The following is a 24,752-nucleotide window of genomic DNA, read 5'->3' on the forward strand; positions in this document are numbered from 1 at the left end:
ATCCTAGGTTAGAGTCAGAAATCACTGGGAAATGCTAGGCCAAATGTTTGCTTCTTCACTCCTTAAGGTTCAGGGGTGGGAATCCAGACAGGCATGTGGGAATACAAACACCAGGAGGAGGGGAGGAAATTTCTCTAATGATGAGTTTCCTATAAAGTAAATGCCCTAATAATTGTCAAGGGATCAATCTTTATTGTCAACTAACACTTCGGCTATTAGGTAACAACCCAGGATTAGAGGAAATAGGACAAAGGAATGGAGATGAAGGTGGTAGAGTGAAGCTAATGAGGGTGCTGTAGGTAAGCCTGGGAGGAAAAGGATATATTTTAGTAGTAAAAAGAACATGAAAATTCAAAATGAATAAAAGACCTAAATGTGAAACAAGAATCCATCAAAATCCTAGAGGAGAACACAGGCAGTAACCTCTTTGACATTGGCCACAATGATTTCTTTCAAGACAGATCTCTAAAGGCAAGGGAAACAAAAACAAAAATGAACTTTTGGGACTTCATCAAGATAAAAAGCTTTTGCACAGCAAAGGAAACAATCAACAAAACTAAGAGGCAACCCACGGAATGGGAGAAGATATTTGCAAATGACATAACAGATAAAGGGCTGGTATCCAAGATCTATAAAGAACTTCTCAAACTCAACAACCAAAAAATAAATAATCCAGTCAATAAATGGGCAGAAGACATGAACAGACACTTCTCCAAAGAAGACAGACAAATGACTAACAGACACATGAAAAAATGTTCAACATCACTAGCATTCAGGGAAATACAAATCAAAACCACAGTGAGATACCACCCTACACCAGCTAGAATGGCGAAAATTAATAATACAGGAAACAACAAGTGTGGCGAGGATGTGGAGAAGGGGGAACCCTCTGACACTGTTGGTGGGAATGCAAGCTGGTACAGCCACTCTGGAAAACAGTTTGAAGGTTCCTCAAAATGTTAAAAATAGAGCTACCCTACAACCCAGCAATTGCATTACTAGGTATTTACACCAAAGATACAGATGCAGTGAAATGAAGGGGCACATGCACCCCAATGTTCATAGTAGCAATGTCCACAATAGCCAAACTGTGGAAGGAGCCAAGATGCCTTTCAACAGATGAATGGATAAAGAAGATATAGTTCATAAATACAATGGAATATTACTCAACCACCAGAAAGGATGGATACCCAACATTTGCATCAACATGGATGGAGCTGGAGGGGATTATGCTAAGTTAAATAAGCCAAGCAGAAAAAGACAATTAACACATGGTTTCACTCGTATGTGGAACATAAGGAATAGCATGGAAGACCACAGAAGGAGGGAGGAAAAACTGAATGGGAAGAAATCAGAGAGGGAAACAAACCATGAGAGACTCTGGACTCTGGAAAATAAACTAAGGGTTACAGAAGGGAGGGGCTGAGGATGGGGTAATCGGGTAATGGGTACTGAGGAGGGCATGTGTGGTGATGCTCACTGGGTGTTATACCCAACTAATGAATCATTGAACACTACATCAAAAACTAATGATACACTGTATGTTGGCTAATTGAATATAATAAAAAAAAAGAACATGAAAAGAAATACTCATGACGCTTTCCTTCTCAGAATTTATACTTTTGTTTAGAGCTTATTTTGCACCAATGGCTATCTCTTTAGATGACTGTTTGTGCCTCTTAAAATCGTTGGTTTTTTTCATCCATAAATGACAGGTATCTGTCCCAGGTAGTGATCTCCTGTCCATGCTTTAAAACTTGAATAGAAGAATTTAGATTCCCCTAGGGGATCCCATTCTATGATGTAGTAGCCTTTCTCTAAAACAGACATTTTTTATTTTATTTATTTATTTATTTTTTTAGTTTGACCTGAATTCTTTAATGCTGACTTGGTTCATTTCCTCTGGATATGGATATAAGCATAGTGCTGGAAATAATGCTTCATTTTCCTGTGCTGTGATTTAGGTATTAGAGCCAGAAGGCTATTGTTCAAGATCTGGTTTTACTATTTATATCCATCAACTGTAAATAAAAAAAAAACACCTATTTTGTATGGTTGTTGGAGCCTCAGATAAGATAACACTTATAAAAACAGTCTGTCACCTGGAAATCATAGATCAACTAGGGAGTATTTTCATTATATTGTGATTGTGACCTTTTCTAAGGGTTGTCTGACTATTGGGTCTCTCAAGGATATAGAATGTATCACCACCTCAGAAGTCTTTTTCGGCAACATCCCTAAGGAGTTCCCTGCTATGCTCTCATTTGTTGACCTCTTTCTGACTGCGGGAGCACTGGCCAAATTGTGATGCAGCTATTTCTAAGCCTAGCAGACTCAAAGGTAAGTCAAACAATTTATTCATATTATGTTGGTTACATTGCAGCCTACAGGATACAACAAAATATAGAAGACTCTGTATCAAGGAATACATAAAGACATGGGAGAGAAGAACATTACAGGATGTAGGATAGAGAAAAATATAACTAATTTTCTCTTAATACCATGTGATTTTAGGGGGCATAAGCCCCCAGCCGCAGGACAGTGGTTTGCTGTGAAATGCCTGGCTCTCTCATACTCAGGCTTTATTACCTAGTCCATTTTCCTTTCTGCCAGGAATTGCGTGAGTGTGTAGGATGTCTATCTACACCTTCAGATCCAATCTTCACCCTTCTTCACTTTGCTCTGTGTTCTGGAGGCTGACCTTCGTAAACTGCGACAATGGCATCCTTCTCCCTCTGGCTTCCAACAGAATTCCACAAATGGGGCTCACTGGCTGAAGAAGGCAGCAGGAAAATGAGGCCAGAACATTTGTTCCCTGGGCTCCTTCTGGAAATACTTCTTTCCATGGGTTGACAATTTCTGAGAAGATGTTATCTCCTGTTGGGGAGCGCTCTATGCACACCTCTCTCTGACAATAGGCTATATCTCCTCAGCCATTCCCGCCAAGATACAGAAGTTAGGTACTAAATTTCAGCTATTACTAATCCCCAGGGTACTAGATTATCTCCTGGCGCTACTAGAGTCTACACTACCAAAACCTTGTATATCGTTCCTTTATTACACTTAAACTCCTTGTTTGGGTGTGACCTAAATCCTAGTCAATCTCTAAAAATGACCTCTTTTGTAGGTGGCACAGTGGAAGGCACTGTGGTTCTGTGGACTGAAGGCGGGGTTATCACTGGGAGGGGAGGAGGCAAAATCATATTAGATATGGCCTGTGCCATTTCCCTCCCTCCTAAACTCCTCTAACATTTGATCCAAGTGAAATTCAAATGCATAATAAAACTAAGGACCACTTTGGAAACTGAATGAAGGGTTTGTGGAGATTGGCAAGTAGGGGTAGTGGTTTCCTTCTTTGCCTTGATTGCTGTAGAAGTTCTTTCAGGCTCTGTATGTGCAGTTCTCTCTTTTAAGCCTCCACTTACTTGTTTGAATGTGGAACAAGTTACTTGCCCTATTCATGCCTCCATTTTATCAAGTGAAAAAAGGCATAACACTCTTAAAATTTGGAATTAAATGAGTTAATACATGGTAGAGTGCTTACAACAATGCTTCAGAACTCAATAAATCTTAGTTGTTATTTCGGGTTCTCCTCCTGCTCTTATTCTCCTGTTCCTCCTTCATCTTATTATTATTCTCATAATTATTTTTTCCACCAACCTGGTGTTTTCAGTCAGCATTGGCCATTCCAGAAAGCTCGGAATTCTAGTCATAAGGTTCAATTAGGTTGGTTCCTCAGGATTCTGAATTCCACTCCTGATTTACTCTTCATCTCCTAGTAACCTTCAGGAGAGGATTTTCATCTTTTCCAGGCTTCCAGTTTCATTAATGTCCCTCAAGTTATGAGGTAAAACTAATTTTAACCTTCATAAAATTAGTTGGGGGTTGAAACATAAACATGACTGACCTAAACTATCTCAGAAATTTTATTTAACAAAGCAATTCTTATTATTGTAAACGGAATTCTTCCTGCTGCAGTTTCTCTAATTTTCTGATGATTTATCTCCCATTGAGATTGAGATATGTAACATATTTCCTCTTGTTTGTTTGTGGCTGGTGAAATTATTGGATAACCTTGAGATTGGCTCTATTGCAAGCTAGAGATAACTGACAGTTTCCCTTCTGGGCCTTGAGCTTGTAAGTGTTTTCCATCCCGGTCCAGGTATTGTCATTGCTCACATTCTTACTTCATTCAGATGCTTTTCTTAAAAAGACCTTTTAGAGACCTCCAGTCCTAACACCCCTTGTGACTCTCTGTCCCCTTCCTTTATTTGGTTTTAGTTTAGCTTTATAACATTTACCTACATGGTATACCTTTATGTATTATGCTTATTTCTTTAATGCCCGTCTTCTCCACTGGTATGTAAGTCCTTCGAGAGGCAGAATTTTGATAATTTTGTTCATTCGTACATCCTTGGCACCTATACGTTTTGAAGAACTTCAATTTATCCCACCATATTTGATATATATACTCTCCTATTTGACATACATACCAGAATTTGACCTATATGGATGGAACAATGGATCAATTTTAGGATAGGTTTAACCTGAATATCTCTGAAGGAGGTCGGCCGACAGATGGAGAATGTTGTTACCTACGTGTATCTCTGTGTTCTGATAACATTGCCTCCCCTTCTCCCTTCTCCCCTAGGGAAGATTACATCTTTCCCTGACCCAGGATACTGAAAGCATCTTTTTCTAATTCATCTTGAAGATCTCACAGTGACTATCAGTCAAATTGTAAGACTTAGATCTTCCTAGGAGAATTCTGGGAAGATGATGATCTCAACAGTGTCATTTTTTAAAAGATAAAATTGGTATATAACATTACATTAGTTTCAGGTGTACAACATAATAATTTGATATTTGTATATATTACAGTAAGTCTATTTACAATCTATTGCCGTACAATTGACCTCTTTCATTCCTTCTTCTCAACCCCTGATACCTTCCCCTCTGACAACCACCAAAATATTCTCTGAATCTATGATTTTTGTTTTGTTTATTTAATTTGTTTTTCAGATTCCACTTACAAGCAAAATTGTCTTTCTCTGACTTTTTCACTTAACGCAATACCCTGAAGATCCATCCATGACATCACAAATGGCAAAATTTCTTTTTTTTTTTTTATGGCTGAGTACTGTTTCATTGTGTCTATGCATTGTATATATCCATATACACATATCACATTTTCTTTATCCTTTCTTCCATCAATTTATACTCCCACCAACAGTGTATGAGGGTTCTCTTTTTCCCACATCTTCTCCAATGCATATTTCTTGTCTTTTTGATAATAGCCATTCTAACAGGTGTGAAGCGATATCTCATTGTGGTTTTAATTTGCTTTTACCTGATAATTAGTGATGTTGAAATTCTTTTCATGGTCCTGTTGGCTATCTGCGTGCCTTCTTTGGAAAAATATCTATTTCGATCTTCTGTCCATTTTTGTTTTTATGTTATTTATTTGGTTTGAGTTTTTATATCTTTGGTTATTAACTACTTATTAGATATATGATTTGCAAATATTTTCTTCCATTCAGGGAATTTCCTTTTCATTTTGTTGATGGTTTCCTTTGATGTGCAGAGCTTTTTAGTTTGATGTAGACTCACTTGTTTATTTTTGCTTTAGTTGCCTTTGATTTTGAAGCCAGATTAAAACCAAAACAAAACAACAAAAATACAGTGCCAAGACCTATGTCAAGGAGCTTATCATGTATGTTTTCTTCTAGGAGTTTTATGGCTTCATTACATCCAAGTATTTAATCCATTTTGAGTTAATTTTTGTGCATGGTATAAGAGAGTGGTCTAGATTGATTCTTTTGCATGTGGCTGTCCAGTTTTCTCATGAGCATATACTGAAAATACTATTCTTGTATATTCATTGTATATTCTTGACCACTTTGTCATAAATTAATTGGCCATACTGTGTGGGATTATTTCTGGTCTTTCTATTGCATTGATCTATGTGTCTGTTTTTATGCCAATACTATACTATTTCGGTTACTATAGATTTGTAGTATAATTTGAAACCAATGAGCATGATACCTTTTCTTTCTCAAGATTGTTTTGGCTGTGTGTGTGTGTGTGTGTGTGTGTGTGTGTGTGTGTGCCTCTACACATATTTTTTAATTATCTGTTCTATTTCTGTGAAATATTCCAATATTCATTAGAATTTTGATAGGCATTACATTGCATCTTAGATTGCTTTGGGTATTAGGGATATATTAACAATATTAATTCTTCTAATCCATGAACATGAACTATCTTTCCACTTTTTTGTGTATTTTATTCAGTTTCTTTCATCGACTGATGGTTTTCAATGTACAATTCTTCCATTTCCTGTATTAAAATTATTCCTAGTTAGTTTATTCTTTTCGATGTGACCATAAATGGGATTATTGTCTTAATTTATCTTTGTGATAGTTTTAAATTAGTGTATAGAAAGGCAACAGATTTTTGTATATTGACTTTGTATCCTGCAACTTTACTGAATTTGTTTATGAGATCTAATAGCTTTCTGGTGGAGGAGTCTTTAGGGTTTTCTATCTAAAGTACCATTTCATCTGGGGCACTTGTGTGGCTCAGTCACTTATGCATCTGGCTCGATTTTGGCTCTGGTCATGATCTCATGCGTCCTGATCTCATGGGTCATACAATCAAGGCCCGAGTTGGGCTCTGTGCTCAGTAAGGAGTCTGCTTGAAGATTCTCTCCCTTTGCCCCTTCCCCCACTCACTCTCTCTCTAAAATAAATAAATCTTTTTAATAGTGACAGTTTTATATTTTCCTTTCCCATCTGGGGGTTTTTATATCTTTTTCTTGTTTAATTTCTGTAGCTACAACTTTCAATACTATGTTGAATAAAAGTGGCAGGAGTGGGGAACCTTGTTTTGTTCCTGATCTTAAGGAAGAACTTTCAGCTTTTCACCATTTAGTATGATGCTAGCTGTGGTTTTGTCACATATGACATTTACTATGTTGAAGTACATTCTCTCTGTACTCATTTTGTTGATTTTTTAAATCATACATGGATGTTGGATTTTGTCAAATGCTTTTTCTGCATCTCTTGAGATGACAAATGATTTTTATCCTTTATTTTGTTAATGTGTTGTATCATGCTGATTGATTTGTGGATTGTGAATCATTCTTTTATCCTTAGAATAAATCCCACTTTATCATAGTGTATGATGCTTTTAATGTATTGTTGAATTCAGTTTGCTAATATTTTGTTGAGGATTTTTGCATCTTTGCTCATCAGGGATATTAGCCTATAATTTTCATTCTATTTTCTCTCTTTTTCTGTGTGCGTATGTGTACGCATATGTGTGTGTGTGTGTGTGTGTGTGTGTGTGTGCACGTGTCCTTATTTGGTATCAAAGAAACACTAGCCTTATAAAATTACTTAAGAAGTGTTACCTCCACTTCAATTTTTCGGAAGACTTTGAAGAAGATATAAAATCTTCGAATGCTTGGTGAAATTCATCACTGAAGCTGTATGGTTGGAGACTTGTTTTTTGGGAGCTGTGTGGTTCAAAATGTTAGTTTTTTGGGAAGTTTTGATTACTTATTTAATCTTCTTACTAGATCAGTGTATTCAGATTTTCTATTTCTTCATGATTCAGTCTCTTCTTCATGATTCAGTCTTAGAAGATTATATACTTAGGATTTTATCTGTTTCTTCTAGGTTGTCCAATTTGTTGGTGTATAGTTGTTTTTAGTCGTCTCTTGCAATCTTTTGTGTCTGTGTATTAGTTGTAAAGTCTCCTCTTCCATTTCTGATTTTGTTTATTTCAGTCCTTTGTCTTTTTCTTCTTGGTGTGTCTAGCTAAAGATTTGCCTATTTTGCTTATTTGTCAAAGAACCAACTTCTGGCTTTATTAATCTTTTCGATTGTCTTTTTAGTCTTAATTTCATTTATTTCTGCTCTGGTCTTTACTTTTTTTTCTACTAATATGGAGCTTTGTTTGTTCTTTGTTTAGTTTCTTTAGTATAAAGTTTAATTGTTTATTTGAGATTTTTTCTTATTTCTTGAGGTAGGCCTATATCACTATGAACTTTTCTCTTAGAACTAGTTTCAGTGCATCTCCTGGATTTGGGGTTGTTGTATTTCCATTTTCATTTGCCTCAAGATATTTATGATTTCCATTTTTATTTTTTCATTGACCACTGGTTGTGCAATACCATGTAATTTGGTTTCCACATATTTGCAATTTTTCAACTTCTCTGTTTGTAATTGATTTCTGGTTTTATATCATTGTGGTCAGAAAAGATTCTTGATATGATTTCAATCTTCTTAAATTTATTGCAACTTGTTTTGTAGCTTAATATATGATCTATCATGGAAAATGTTTCATGTGATTTTGAAAAGAAAGTGCCGCTTTTGGATAGAATGTTCTGTACATATCGGTTAAGTCCATCAGATCTAATGTGTCATTTAAAGCTGATGTTTCCTTATTGATTTTCTGTCTGGATGATCTATCCATTGATGTAAATGGTGTACTAAGATCCCTTACTATTATTGTATTACTGTCAATTTTTCCCTTTAGGTCTGTTGATAGTTGCTTTATATATTTAGGTGTTCCTATGTGGAGTGCATAGATATTTAGTATATCCTCTTGTTGGATTGACCCATTTAACATTATGTGAGGTATTTCTCTGTCTTTTAGTATAGTCTATGTTTTAAAGTCTATTTTGTCTGATATAAGTATAGCTACACCAACTTTCTTTTTGTTTCCATTTACACAGAATATCTTTTTTCATCCCTTCCCTTTCAGTCTCTGTGTGTTCTTAAATCTGAAGTGAGTATCTTACAGGCAACATATAGATGAATCTTGTATTTTTTTTAAATCTATTCAGCCGCTCCGTATCTTTTCATTGAGTATTTTAATCTGATCATATTTAAAATAATTTTATAAGTATACCCTTATTTTCATTTTATTAATTGCTTTCTGGCTGTTTTTATACTTCCTCTCTGTTTCTATATTTTTCTCTTGCTCTCTTCCTTTGTAGTTTGATGACTTTCTTTACACACACACACACATATACATATATGCATATACTTATATACATATGCATGTGCATATGCATACATATATACATATACATACAGGCATATATACATATACCTCTACTTGGCTTTTTAAATTCTTTTTTGCTTTTTGCTGCTCTGTTTAAGTGAGTTCTACTGTCCAGTCTCCAGGTCACCGATCCCTTCTTTTGCTTCAGCTCCTCTGCTGTTGAACTTCTCTAGTGTATTTCTCAGTTCAGTTACTGTATTCTTCAGCTCTGTGACTTCTTTTTGATACTTTCTTATGTTTTTTTCCTCTTTGTTGAAGTTCTCACTGCTCATCCATTCTTTTTGGTGAACATCTTTACTGTGAACATCTTTACTTTGTGGTGTACATTACTTTGAACTCTTTATCAAGTAGATTACTTATCTCTATTTCATTAAGGTCATTAAAATTTTGTCTTGTTCTTTCATTTGGAACATATCCCTCTGTTTTCCTCATTTTCCTTGACTCTCTGTGCTTGTTTCTATGCATTATGTGAAACAGCTATCTCTTCCTGTCTTGAAGGAGTGGCCTTGTGTAGGAGTTGAGCCTTATCGTCAACCTTGTCTTAGCCCTTGGTTATCTCTCAAACCTTTGTGATTGTCTTAGTAGCCTCATTTATTCTTGATAGGTCCCAATTGTTGAGTGAGTGGCAAGACCTGTCAGTGTTCCAAAGGGAGTGATAAGTCAGTACTTAGTTTCAGGCCAACTGGAAACCAGATCCTCAGACATCAGCTTTTAAAGTATGCAAATATATATAGTCCAGTGAAATCATAATTGTAGACCCTGCTGACCTCTAGATTAGGAGATCTGAAGGTGTCCCCTGAGTGACAGGTGAAAGAATCAGGCCTTCAAACAAGAGTATAATGGAGGTACCCCTCAGGGTAGAGCAAAAACATAATGTATCTTTGCCTATGTTCTCTGAGAGCACCCCTGTAACCTTTATATATGTGGCAAACCTGAAGAATATCCCTCAAATGGAAGCTCCAGGACAAGTAAATGAGCCTTTTTCACAGACAGGTTGGGTATGTTTCAGTCTGTTCTCAGTGTAGTACCCTGGGTCCTTAAGTATCTTTTTTAATTTTTACAGTCCATGGGGCCCAGGAACACAAGGCCTTCTGGAGACCAGAGCCTGCTGATCTAGAGGCATCCTCTGTGTGGACTGCATTTGCCCACTGGCTTTAGCAAGAATGTGGGAGAGTTTTGAAGAAAAAGCATGTCTTCAGCTTTAAAGATGTAGGGGGAGAGTGCTGGGGGCAGGGCATGCCTGCAGCTTCAGCAAGATTGGGAATGATCACCGGAGTGGGGAACACTGTGGCTTTAGTGATGACCATTGGAGGTGGGGCAAATCCACAGCTTTAGTGAGGCTATGTCTGCGCATGCTCACCTGCACTAGCAAGGGAGAGGGAGAGTGTAAAAACGGTACTCACGGCACTTCTGTCCCTGAAGAATGTCTTGATTGGTCTCTGACTCTGGCAGATGCTTTAGCATTAGCAAATAAATTTCTTTCACATATAATCCAGTCACATATTAAACTGCTGCTTTTGTGCTGGGTCCCAAGATGAGTGAGTCTGTGTGCAATCCCCTCAAAAGAAATATCTCAGATCCCTACAGCCCCTCTGTCCTCTGGACATAAGCCCCAATTTTTTAAGCCAGATATTTTTGGGGTCTCATCTCTCTAGTGCAGGTCCCAAGGTTTGGAGTGTCCTATGTGGTGCACAAACACCTCACTCCTTAGAAGCTCCTGACCCATGAGATCCCTCTGCATGATGTGTCACCATACCAGGGATGGGGTTTTTGATGAGACCAAATTTCTGCTCTCCTACATGTCTTGATACATGTCTTTTTACCCCTTTTTGTGGAGGGAGTTGGTCAGCCAGTTTTCAGTTCTTTTTCAGCAAGAATTATCCCATATGTCACTATAGATTTGATGTGTCTATGGGAGGAAGTGAGTTTGGGGTGTTCTTTTTTTTATTTAATGTATTTATTTGAGAGAGAAAGAGAGAGAGAGAACAAGCAGGGGGAGCAGTGGGAGAGGGAGAAGCAGGCAACTCGCTGAGCAGGGAGCCTGATGCAGGGCTCCATCCCAGAGCAGCTGGAGACCAACTTCTGACAGTGAGAAGCCCTATATCATACTAGCATCTGTATGAGAGGAAGAAGAGGGTATCAAGGGTCTTTGATAGAACTGAGACAAGTAGAATCCACAAAGATCTAACAGGGATTTCTTAGAAATCATCATTGGTCATTTGAGAACAGTAACTGAAATAGGGTTGTGCTGGGTCTTTGTCTGCACCAAAACGTAGATTACTGTAAGGAGTCCATGGAAAGGTGTAAAGGGTATCGAAGCCATTTGAGACCCATTTGAGTCAGAAATCAGAATCCCAGGCAGTTAAAGTGACTGGAAATTGTAAGGCAGGGCATTCAAAAAGAGGGAGCAATACATGGTTTTGGGTCAGACGTCTTTACAGGGACTCACAATTTAGTGATCCAAAAATTTCCGGTAACCACAAGTGAGACATATACAAAGAATGCAACTTGGCATATCACAGTCTAAAAACTAAGCGTAAAGAGAATATATTTTTAAAAACTGTGAAAAACTAAGAGTAAAGAGAATATATTTTTAAAAATCCTAAGGGAAAAAGATATGTCATATGCAGAGAAACAGAAATGAGTGATTTCTCATCAGAAATGATGGAGGCCGGATAAAAATAGAACGTCTTTAAAGTGTTGATCAGTCAGCTTCATTAGATAAAGGGGGAAGGAATAAGTGTGTGCTGTGGGGGGTGGGTTGGGAGGTAAAGGCAAAGTAAATGATAATCCTCCAGTTCCACGGAGTGAGGAATAAGATACATAACAAAAAGTTGAGTGAGTTTGTGGTGTGTTTTCTGTATTATAATTGAACATTAGCTCCCTCTCCCATCCCCGAGAGGCCAAGAACAATGCCTGGAATACAGAAGCCAATGACAGAACTTCAGGGTCAAATCAGATAATCTTCCCTCGAAGATGGTTGTTGGGGGTACTGAGAAATTAATTGTTCAGATCAGCCTGTGCTTACATGACTAAATAGTTATGCTTTGTTTTGTTTATAATATATTAAACGTGCACAAATCTTAAGTATACATCTAGATTAATTTTGACAAAGTTGACACATCCCTGTACTCACTACCCACATCAAGAAGCAAGATTACCAGCAATCTAAAAGTCACCCTTGTGCACTTTTCAGACATTAAGGCTTCACTGAGGATAACAACTATCCTGAATTCAAAAATAACAGATTGTCTATCTGTTTCTATTTGCCTGTTTCTGAATTTTATGTAATACAGTGTGTGCCATTTTGTGCCTGGCTTTTTTCCCCCTCATATTAATTTTTGACAGATTACTTCATGCTGATGTATTCGTAATTCATTCATTCTCATTGATATATAGTATTCTGTTGTATGAATATGTCACCAGTTATTTATCAGTTCTTCTGCTGATGGATATTTCGGTTTTTTTTTTCTTTTTCAACTGATTTTTTTTTTTTTAAATTCTATTACTAGAAGCGCTGCCGGGAACATTCTTGTACACATCTTCCAGTATGCACATATAAGCATTTTGTTTATATAAGTATATGTGGAATTGCAGATCGTGATATTATTTTCAGCTTTAATAGATAATGTTACATATTGCAAAAAATGGTTTTACAAATTTATCCCTCCATGAGGAGTATATAAAGGTTTCAATTATGCTGTGAAAAAATAATAGTAGTAACTGCTGTTGTTAGTTTAGCTGTTGTTTCATTTTGGCCGTTTTGATTGATGTGTAGTAGTACCTTATTGTGGTTTTATTTTCTTCAAAGATTTCATTTATTTATTTGAGAGAGAGAGAGCACAAGCAGGAGGAGGGGCAGAGGGAGAGACTCCCCACGGAGCAGGGAGCCCAATAAAGCAGAAGCAGGCCTTGGTCCCAGGGCTTGGACCCTGAGATCATGACCTGAGCCGAAGTCAGATGCTTAACTGACTGAGCCATGCAGGCCTCCCCTTACTGTGGATTTAAATTAATAATGGCCCTATGGCTAAGAAAGTGGAGCAACGTTTCATGGACAGATTAGTAATTTGCACAGATTCTTTTGTGAAGTTCCATTCCAGACTTTAGCTGATTTTTTCCTATTGTGCTGCCTTTTTATTTCTAATTTATAAAAGTTCATTATATATTCTCAGTGAGTCCTTTGCAGCGGATATGTATGCAAATATTTTTCTTCCTCTTTTGCATTTTCACTCAAAGTTATCTTTGATCAACAGCAATTCTTAATCTCAGTGCAATCCAGTTTATCATGTGTTCTTTTTTCCGACATGTAAGTAGTAGTGCTTTCTGGGTAGTAAGAAAAATCTTAACATTAGGTCATTAATATAGTCTTCTTTGTTTAATTTTTGTACAATTTATTGCTTTTGTTTTTGTTTTACATATGGTTTTATTAAGGGGAATTTACTTTTTGTATGATGTGAGGTAGCAATAAGGATTTATCACTTTTTTTTAATGATTTTTTATTATATTATGTTAGTCACCATACAGTACATCCCCGGTTTCCGATGTAAGGCTCGATGATTCATTAGTTGTATATAACACCCAGTGCACCATGCAATACGTGCCCTCCTTACTACCCATCACTTTTTATATGGATATTTTAATGTTCCAGAAATGTGTATTGAAAAGACACTTCAGTGCTACCTTTTCCCTAACTTACCTGACCACATAAGTCTGTGGGTCTATCTCTGGATGCTATTATGGTTCACTGACATATTTATCTATTCTTGATTTTCAACACGTTGATACACACACACACAATACAGAGCTGGGCTTTTGATTGATTGTATTGTATTAAATCTAAAGATCATTTCAATTTAGAAATTGGTATCTTAACAATAGCAAAATTTTCAATATATGAATATAGAATATCTCATCATTAATTTGTCTTTAATTTTTGTCAGTAAGACCTTGCCCAATGTTTTCAGCTTTATTCCTAAAAATTTGAAATTTTTCTGTTATTGTGAAATAATTAAAATTTCATTTTCGACTTGTTTTTTGAAGGTATATAAAAATATCTTGTATATTGCATATATCTGTACACTGACTTTGTATCCAAAATATTTGTTAAATTCACTTATTTATCCTCAAATTTTCCTTAGATTCTTCCTGTTTTCCTGTGTTAGCAATCATGTTTTCTATAAAAGCTAACACTTTATTTCTTCCCTTCCAATTTCCATACATCATACTTTTTATTAGCCTCTTTCGCAGTAGTTAGGATGGCCAAAGTTGTGATAGCAGACCTTTTTTTCTGGTTTCTAATCTTGGTTGGTAAATTTTTAGTTTTCATCACTGTGTATAATATATAACGTTTACTTTGTGGTTTTGTATTAGTTTGATCTATACATAATAGTTGTGATATTTCATTGCATGAATACATCACAAATAGTATATCCGTTAACTGGTTGATGGGCAATTGCCTTGTGATCAGTTTTTTTACTATTATGAATACCCCAAAGTCATGAATATATTATCTTATGTTTAGTTCTGAAAAGCTTTGCAACTTTTTCTTCTTTTACATTTAGATGTAAGTATTTTTGTGGACGTATGTTTCAATTTTAGTAGGTGAATAAGTATGAGAGGATTGCTGTATTATCATAATTTAAGTGTATGTTCAACTTTACTTAAAAAGATCAAACTCCGTGGATTTTAAGAGCCCACTTACATTAATGAACAGATCATCCAGAAAGAAAATCAATGAGGAAACAGTAGCCTTGCATGACACATTAGACCAGATGAACTTAATATATAGAGAGAGAATATTCCATCTAAAACCAGAATACACATTCTTTTCAAGTGAATGTGGAACATTCTCTAGGACAGGTCATATTAGGCAACAAAACAAGTCTCAATAAATTTAAAAAGAATGAAATAATATCTATCATCTTTTCTGACCACACGTTATGAAACTAGAAATCAATTACAAGAAGAAAATTGGAAAAACATAAACATATGGAGACCAAACAATTTGATATACTTTTTAAAGATTTTATTTATCTGTTTGATAGAGAGAGAGAAAGAGAGAGCAGGGACAGGAGGGAACGGATAGAGGGACAGGTCGAAGTAAACTCCCTGCTGAGCAGGGAGCTGGTCCTGGGGCTCAACCCCAGGACCCTGAGATCATGACCTGAGCCAAAGACAGATACTAAACTGATCGAACCACCCAGTCGTCCCTAAACAACATGCTATTAAAGAACGAGTGGGTCAGTAATGAAATCAGGAGAAAATATAGAAAAAGTATCTTGATACAAATGAAAAGGAAACACAGAATTCCAAAATCTATGGGGTGCAACAAAAACAGTTCTAAAAAAGATGTCCATAGCAATACAGGCCTACTTCGAGAAACAAGAAAAATCTTAAATATAAACAATCTAACTTTACATTTAAAGAAACTAAAATAAATAAATAAATAATACCAAAGTCACAAAGAAAGAAATAATAAAGATCAGAATGGAAATAAATGAAATAGAAACTGAAAAAGAAATTTAAAAAGGCCAATGAAACTTAGAGCGTTACTTAGAAAAGATAAACAAAATCAATGAATGTTTAGCCAGGCTCATCAAGAAAGAAGAGAAGAAAGAATTTAAGAAAACAATCTCATTTAAAATTGCATAAAAATAATAAAATACCTAGTAATAAATATTTAACAAGGAATTGAAAGACCTGTATTTTAAAGACTAGAAGACATTGATATGGGTGCCTGGCTGGCTCAGTCAGTGGAACATGTTATTATTATTATTTTTTTAAGATTTTATTTATTTATTTGACAGAGAGAGAGAGAGCACAAGTAGGCAGAGCAGAAGACAGAGGGAGAGGGAGAAGCAGGCTCCTGGTTGAGCAGGGAGCCCAACATGGGACTGGATCTGAGGAACCTGGGATCATGACCTGAGCTGAAGGCAGACACTTAACTGACTGAGCCACCCAGGTGCCCAAGCATGTTATTCTTGACCTCAGGGTCATGCCTTCAAGCCCCATATTGGGTGTGGAGCCTACTTAAAAACAAACAAACCAAAACAAGCAAAAACAAAAACAAAAACATTGAAGAATGGAAGAATTAATAGAGTTAATAGAGTTAAAATGTCCCATTCTGCCCAAAACAATTTACAGATTGAATTCAAACCCTATCAAAGTATCACTATGTTGTATACCTGAAACTAATACAATACTGTATGTCATTTATAATTCAAATTCAAATGTTAAGAAGAGTTAAGCTCTTTTCAAAGTAACTATACCCATATTTGTTCCACAACAATATATGTGATTTCCTATTGTTTTACATCTTCACTAGCCCTTAGTATCTTCATATATATCTACAGATAATAGGTAGAGAGATGATAGATAGATAGATAGATAGATAGATAGATAGATAGATAGATGATAGATAGATAGATAGATAGATAGATAGATAGATAGATAGATGATAGATGCAATTTTCACCATTCTAAAGGGCTTGTAGTCAAGGGGAAAGGCTAGATACAGGATAGGGCATATTTTAGATTCGTAATTTATGAGTTTCTGGAAAAAGAAAAGCTAGATATAAAGTAGGTCAATGTTTGCCAGGAGCTGAGACGGTAGAGAAGGGATAGAAGGCAAAGGGTTACTGAGGAAAATTTAGAGTGAAGGAAATATTTTATATTACGAATGTGGTGGCAATTACATGACTATCATATTTGTTAAAACTCATCAAATTGTACATTCAAAATTGTTGAGCTTTATTGTGCATTAATTACATTTGAATAAAGATAATTTAAAAATTTAAAAAGTCACAAAAACTAGTTTGCTACTAGTATACAAAAATGCAATTTTCAAAAGTTGGTATGGCAGGGGCGCCTGTGTGGCTCAGCCAGTTGGGCACCTGCCTTCAGCTTGGGTCATGATCCCAGGGTCCTGGGATCGAGTCCCACATGGGGCTCCCTGCTCAGTGGGAAGTCTGCTTCTCCCTCTCTCTCTGCCTATCCTCCCTGCTCATGCTCCCTTTCTCTCACTTGCTCTCTCAAATGAATAAGTAAATAAATAAACAAAAATCTTTAAAAAAAAGTTGGTATGACATATTGTGACATTTTAAATTTATTTGGTAATTCTACATATTGTTTTAAGATTTCTTAGCTTTTATTTTTGCTTAGACAATCATGTCCTATAAGAATAAGATAGTTTTACTTCTACTTTCCAATCAATATGAAATTTTTAAAAACCTGGTACTCATTTTATTTACATAATATCCTAAGCATTTAACATAGATTAACTCACTTTATTCTTATTAAATCCCTATGAGATAGGTACTATTTTATCACCACATATATGAGTAAACTGAAAAGGGAGACAGTAAATGATTTGCCTCCTCCAAAAAACAAAAACAAAAAAAACAAACAAACAAAAAACAAACAAACAAACAAAAAACAACTGGTGAAGCAGTGTAATCCTAAAGTCCTTCCATAAGCCATTTGAGTGTTCATTAGTCATTAAGTTACACACGTGTTCATAGGGTTCAGGTTGTCTATTTCTTATTCACATTTTTATTTCTGAAAGAAAAATTTTCTCTCTCTGATAAATAGTTCTATGACTTTTGACAAACACACACAGTTGTTTAACCATTACCAAAATGAAAACTGAGAAAATTCATCACCTCAAAAATTTCTTCATATTTCCCCTTTGTAGAAAACCCTTCCGGCAACTTCCAGTGCAAGGCAACCACCGTCTACTTTCTGTTCCTGTTTCTTAGTGTTTTCCCAAATATCAAATGAATGGAATATAGGATGTCACTTTTTGAGTCTGGATTCTTTAATTTACCAAAGCTTATGGTCCCCATGCCTGCCCAGCCCTTCTAGGACTATAGCTCCATGGAATTAGAGCTGGTAGGGAAGATGGAAGCAGCCTGAGGCTAAAATGCTACGAAATCCCACTGTTCTTACCAAGGTTCAATATTTTCTCGAATAACTGCTTCTCAATTTGTTGCATCCCTGTGGTCCATTCCCAGGCTCCTGAAGTTGTTGTTTCTGACAATTCTGCCAAGTTTTATTATTGCTGGTTCTTTTTTTTTTTTTTTTTAATTAGTAAACTTTATGTTTCAGGGTAGTTTTAGTTTTAAATAAAAATTGAGTGCAAAGTACAGAGCATTATATAGGCTTTTTATATTGGCTTCATTTACTTATGAATAACTCATTTAAGGTTCTTCCATGTTTTTTCATGCCTTGATAGTTCATTTCTGGGTATACTACAGTTTATTTATTCATCTGTTGAAGGACATCTAAGTTGTTTCCAAGTTCTGAATATTACAAATAAAGCTGCTATAAACATTCTTGTGAGAGTTTTTATGTGGCTATAAGTTTTCAACTCATTTGGGTAATTACCAAATAGCATGACTACTGGACCACTGGTAAGAGAATGTTTAGCTTTGTAGGAAACAGCCAATCTGTCTTCCAAAGTGACTGTACTATTTTGATTCCCATCAGCAATGGATGAGAGCTCTTTTTTGCTCCATATCCTCACTAACATTTGGTATAGTCAGTGTTCTGGATTTGGACCATTTTAATAGGTATGTAGGGGTATCTTCTTGTAGTTTTAATTTGCATTGCCCTGATGACATATGATGATAAACAACATTTTATATGCTTATTTGCCATCCATATATCTTGTTTGGCAAGATATTTACTCAGATATTTTACACATGTTAAAAATTGGATTGTTTGTTTTCTTATTGTTAATTTTTTAAAAAGATTTATGTATTTATTTGAGAGAGAGACAGAGACAGAATACAAAGGGGCAAAGGGAGAGGGAGAGAGAGTCTTAAGCAGACTCCACACTGAGCACAGAGCCTGATGTGGGTATCAGTCTCACAACCCTGTGATCATGACCTGAGCTGAAATCAAGAGTCGGCCATGTAACTGACTTCATCACCCAGACGCCCCTCTTATTGTTGAGTTTTAAGGGTTCTTTGTATATTTTGGATACTAGTTCTTTGACAAATACATGTTTTATAAATATTTTCTCCCAGCGTGTGGCTTGTCTTTTCATTCCCTTAGCAATATCTTTCCAAGAGCAGAAGTTTTGAGTTTTAATGAAGTCCAACTTATCAATCATTTCTTTCATTGATTGTGGTTTTGGTTTATCATTGCTTTTTATAGAAAGAATTTTCTGAGTCCCTCAATCAGCCATTCCAGAAGCCGATCTGCCTTTATGTGTTCTTAAACTTTAGTGTGTTCCAGGCACTGTACTAAGCAACTTACATTCCTCATGATGTTAAATCATGCCAATGCCCTATGTCTTAGATATAACTTCTAACCTCCATTTTATTACACAACGACACTAAGGCTGAGCAAATTGCCAAATGTTGTAAGGCTAGCAAATGATAAAACCAATATTTTAATCTAAAGACTCTGCTTACCTAACAATGTGCTAATACTACCTATTGGAGGCTTTGGAAGGCACACAATCTCTTGCCTGATATGGGGTCCCCCTTTACTATAAGCCCCAGAATGGTTGCAAGATGGTAGTTCATTCAGTGGTTCTAATTACAGTATTCCCTTCCTCACCTCTAGCTCAAATCTGTCTTTTCGTCACCCTCACTGATTCTAACCATGTCTGGCTGAAAACCCTCTGCTGGTTTCCCTGTGTACTTAAAATAAAATCCGGGGGGTAAACAGAAGGGGAAATGAACCACGAGAGACTGTGGACTCTGGGAAACAAACTGAGGGTTTTAGAGGGGAGGGGGGTGGGCGGATGGGCTAGTCCGGTGATGGGTATTAAGGAGGGCACGTATTGCATGGAACACTGGGTGTTTCATGCAAACAATGAATCAGGGAGCACTACATCAAAAATTAATTAATTAATTAAACAAATCCAAGCTCTTCAGTATTACACACAGGGCTGAAATGGTAGAACATCTGACTTGCTTTTTGCGTCTCTTCTCCTGTTCATCTTCTTGTTCACCAAGTCCCAGCTGCACTGATCTCTCTCCCTCTCTGGAAAATATTACCAGTTGTTTCTCACTGCAGGGCTTAGTCACACACTAATCCCTCTTCTCAGAAATTCTTCCTGAATAACTTTGCATTTTTTTGTTCCTTTTCATCATTCAAGTGTCCTCATCCAGTCCATTTCTCTATTTCTAGGTGTTTTTCTTTTACTCTTGGTGATTGTCACTTGAAATTATTTTATTCATTTATTTGCTTATTTGTTGTTTTCTCTTGCTATATGTCTATATTAGAATGGCCTTTTACTTGTCTCTATCCTCTTACCGAACTGAGATATATGTTTGTTTTGTCTGTCATTATACCCACGACACTCAGCAAAGTAGTACAGAACAGGTGCACATATTTCTTTTAGGTTGAATTCTCCCAACTTTCTTATGGTATAGGTAATACTTATTTTTTTTTGAAAGTCCAGGGTTGGATCTCAGATTTGTCTGACTTAAAAATTTAGGTTATTTTTTTGTTTTGTTTTGTTTTGACTTGTTCCATGTTGCTGTCAGTGCAGAAAGCACATAACATTTTCTGGTCCTTATGCCTCCTTTATCAAACTCAGTAAAGTCAATTTTATAAACAATTACTGAGCCAAGTGTGAGTTCCAATGGAAGGTGGCACTCATAATAAAAGAATTGACATCAATCAGTTTTGGCAAGAGTCCCAGAGAAATTGGCACATGAACGATTTTGTGTAGTTTTGCTTGAGAAGTAAATCTCTCTGACAATCATGAACTGTGCTGCATTTCCTAAATTTCTATCTGTTTAGAGATAGGATAGGTCTAGTCTTATTGTCACATAATGGCAAATTGCTTTGGGGTGGGCTTCAAAGACCTTTGTTGAAAATGTTGGGCACTGTTATGTGACATGCCTACAGCCCTTCTGACTCTCTGCTCAAAATTGTGATGGACCCTGGCTCTCACTGCTGCTCCTTGACCTGTCACTCTCCCTGCTTCTTGGCACATTAGCCCTAAGGGACACAAGAAATGAAGGTGGGGACTTCTTGGTTTTCAGCTTATTTTCCCTGGGCTTGAGCTCTTAGAGACTTATAGAGAGACAGTGTGCTAATTTAAAATATGATGACATTGGAAAGGGCCAGAGAAAGTAGACATCTTTTTCCCAGTTTCCTAAACTAATCCCCTCTTCTACTCTTGGGCTTGCAGGAGATAATATCTGGATGTTGTGCGGTGAGGAATTGGCCAAATAGAGACTAAGTCAGTCCCAGAGGAAGAAAAGACAGCTTCATGATATGATGAGATAGGGCTAGGAATAATTTAAGGCCAGGGCCCAGCCCACAGTACACTACATGTTTGTCAAGTGGTCATTCAGGGAACAGACATTGGCCCTGGAGATGCTTAGAGCAGAGGTTGCCCGCAGGGTCTTTTCCCTGAAGGGTTGCTCCTCCGGAGCATGGAATGGCCTGGGTACACTTAGGGACACCGATTGCTTTGGCAGCAGGACTATAGAGGCACTGAGCTCACCAGTTACTGGCACGGGAGGGGCAAGTGACTCCCAGCTTTTCAGGGCTATCATCAGCCACGTTGCAGGCACAGACCCAGCCTCAATCTGCCTCCAGGAAGCTTTTCCTTGATTCTAAACATACTTTAGGGGGTGTGAAGAACCCTTGATGCCCTTCCCTCTTCACCATAGGTCAGCAGTTCAGTAGCTTATTGAATACCTTCTCAGCCTGTGGATGCTGAATTTAATAGTCGTGGTCCTTGCTTTCTAGAGTTCATTTACCTAGAGAAGAAGACAGTCAAATAAATCCTCAATTCTAATTCACAGTGAGAAATCATGTGTTAATTTTTTTTTTCCTTTCCTCAAAAAGAACCTTGTGAGTGGGATTGATGGGAAGGGGTAGACTCAGGGGAGTTTCCTTTTCAGTATCTTTTTTTTTTTTAAGTTTTCTATGTAGCATAGTTGGCCCACAATGTTACCTTAGTTTCAGGGGTACAACAATAGTGATTCAACATTTGCATACATTATGATATGCTCATCACAAGTTAGCTACCATCTGTCATCATACAACACTATTACAATATCATTGACTATAGTGCCTGCACTGGACCTTTATTCCCATGACTTAATTATTCCATAACTGGAAGCTTGTGCCTCCCACTCCCCTTCACCCATTTTACCCACCCCCATACCCCTCCCCTCTGGCAAAAATAAAAAGACAAGAAATAGCAAATGTTGCTGAGGATGTGTAGAAAAGAAAACCCTTATGCGCTGTTGGAAGGAATATTAATTTGTACAGCAACTGTTGAAAACAGTATTGAGGTTCCTCAAAAAATTAAAAATAGAAATATTATATGATCCAATAATTCCGCTACTGGACGTTTATCCAAAGAAAATGAAAACACTAATTTGAAAAGATACATGCACCCCAATGTTTATTGTAGCATTATTTACAATAGCTAAGGTATGGAAGCAACCCAAGAGTCCATCCCTGATGTCCACCCCATGAATGGATAAAGACGATGTGGTGTATATATACAATGGAATATTATGCAGCCATTAAAAGGGATGCGATCTTGTCATGTGTGAGGACATGGGTAGGCCTAGAGGGTATTATGCTAAGTGAAATAAGTCAGACTGAGAAAGACACATACCTTATGATTTCACTCATTTGTAAAATCTAAAAAACAAAACGAATAGGCAAACAAAAAGCAGAATGGCTTTTATTGATTTGGGGGCTACTAATCTAAAATTAATACCAGAAGTAGATCCTTTCTCCAGAAAAGCAAAACTAAAGCCAAAAGAGATTCATGAATGTATTATAAAGGCCTCCTTCATCATGTTCCCCAGGAATGGGTACAGAGTAGAAACTACCTCCTTGGGAAAACTCACCTCCACTCCCCTGCCCAACATCACCACCAACATCACAGCAGCAGCCTTAAGTCTGCTCGCTGCTGCTTGCCAAATCACACAAGATTTGAGTGGAAATTGCCAGGGGGATGAAATCTACCTCAAAAAGCTGAAACTAAAATGTCAAAGAAGTTGGGAACTTAGATTATAATAGTTTGAGGCAGTGTCTGAAAACAGCGTAGGGAAAATTGCCATGGGGGGGCAGGGCCCAGCTTTTACTGGGGCATCATTTTGGACGCCCCAGCTGAGCCACATACCCCGAGGCTCTCCCTGTCTTGGCACCACCAGGTGAAAATCAGGAAGGCAAGACCATTGGCAAAGGCTTTAGGGAGGGGGCTTCTGCAGACATCCTCATCTGAGATCCATCTCCAATCTCTCTCCCCCCCAAGGCAGTTCCATGGCCTTCCAGCAAAGTGACAGCTGCTCAGAAAATGATCTGAAAAATTGCTATATGTCTTCCCTCTAGGGCATTTATTTTATTTTATTTCTCAGCAGTGGGCCTCCTGCTGCTCTGCCATGGAGAGAAAGAAGACCTGATAATATTTCCCTTGTTTACAAATAAGGGCTTCATTTCCATACCACCACGAGTTGGCACTAGTCACCCCATCTCCCCAGCACTCACTGTATACCGCCACTGAAATGCTTCCTCAACTTGTGCACTTCCGCACCTGAGACGGTGGTACATTTCCACATGGGGGGGAAAAAGAAAGAAAGAAAGAAATGGGCTGGAGACCAAAGGAAGTTAAAAGGAAATGAGGAAGAAGGTGGAGACTCCATCTTGATTTTGAAAGACCCAAGTCTAATGGGGGAGTAAGTATATAAACCTCAAATAGTCACAGATGGCCAAGAATAATTATGGTTTAATTAGGAGTACCTTGAACAAGTCTCTTAGCCTCCCTGAAACCCAGTCCCTTTTTATTTATTTTTTTATTTTTTCCAGTTCCTTTCTATAACATAGCATCCCTAGTGTTGTTAGAAAGTCCCAGAATGGGCCCTGCCCTGCTGAGCACCTAGAAAGCCTTCTCTGGCAACCTAAGGTCCATGCCATCAGTGCCCATACCGCAGTATTCACTGTGAAGGAAAACAGGCTAATTGGGCCCGTGTCCAGCCCACACAGGGGTTAGTCTGAGGAGGAAAATGAAGCCCTTGTGCTTGGACTTGCATTTCAAAAGTAAAATTCATAGGTTCTCTCAGCCTCTCTCCATTCTTTGTGCCCCTGAGAGAACCCTGTAGGCTCTCTTCTACTTCCACCTTCTTTCTTCTCTCTAACATTTCATTAAATGTACTGTTGCTTACCTCCCTTTTGATTCAGAGATCAGGACAGGCTTCGGTGCTTTCCGTCAGGCACCTAAAGTTAGAATTTCTGTGTTTACAGCATCTGGTGTACCTGTGTCCTGCACAACATTTCCATGGAAGTGAGATGCAGCCTGTTCGGTTCTGCTGAGCCAACCAAGATGAGGCCCCCGACTCAGTCTTGGCCAAGACCAGTCCCTGAAGCAGAATGGCAACCTGTGCCCTGTATATACACTACTTAAATGTGTAGAAAGTGAGTCAGATTCAAGGTTTGCAGACTGGTAGCTATTCCCCCTGGTTCCCATAACCCAAAAAGAACTTGTTCTGAAATCAAAAAAGTTTCTCTTCTGCCACTTACTGCATCTTTGACTAGGTCATTTAATCAGCATGCTTGAATCTCAGTTTTCTCTTGTATAAAAAAGATTTATGTGGTCATTGTTAGGCTCAGTCGAGGTGATAAAACTGAAAGTGGTTTGAAACTTTGTACAAGACCATATATTAATATTATAATAATAATAATGTTAAT

This window comes from Ursus maritimus, unplaced genomic scaffold, assembly GCF_017311325.1.
Source record: "Ursus maritimus isolate PB19 unplaced genomic scaffold, ASM1731132v1 scaffold_16, whole genome shotgun sequence".
NCBI lineage: Eukaryota > Metazoa > Chordata > Mammalia > Carnivora > Ursidae > Ursus > Ursus maritimus.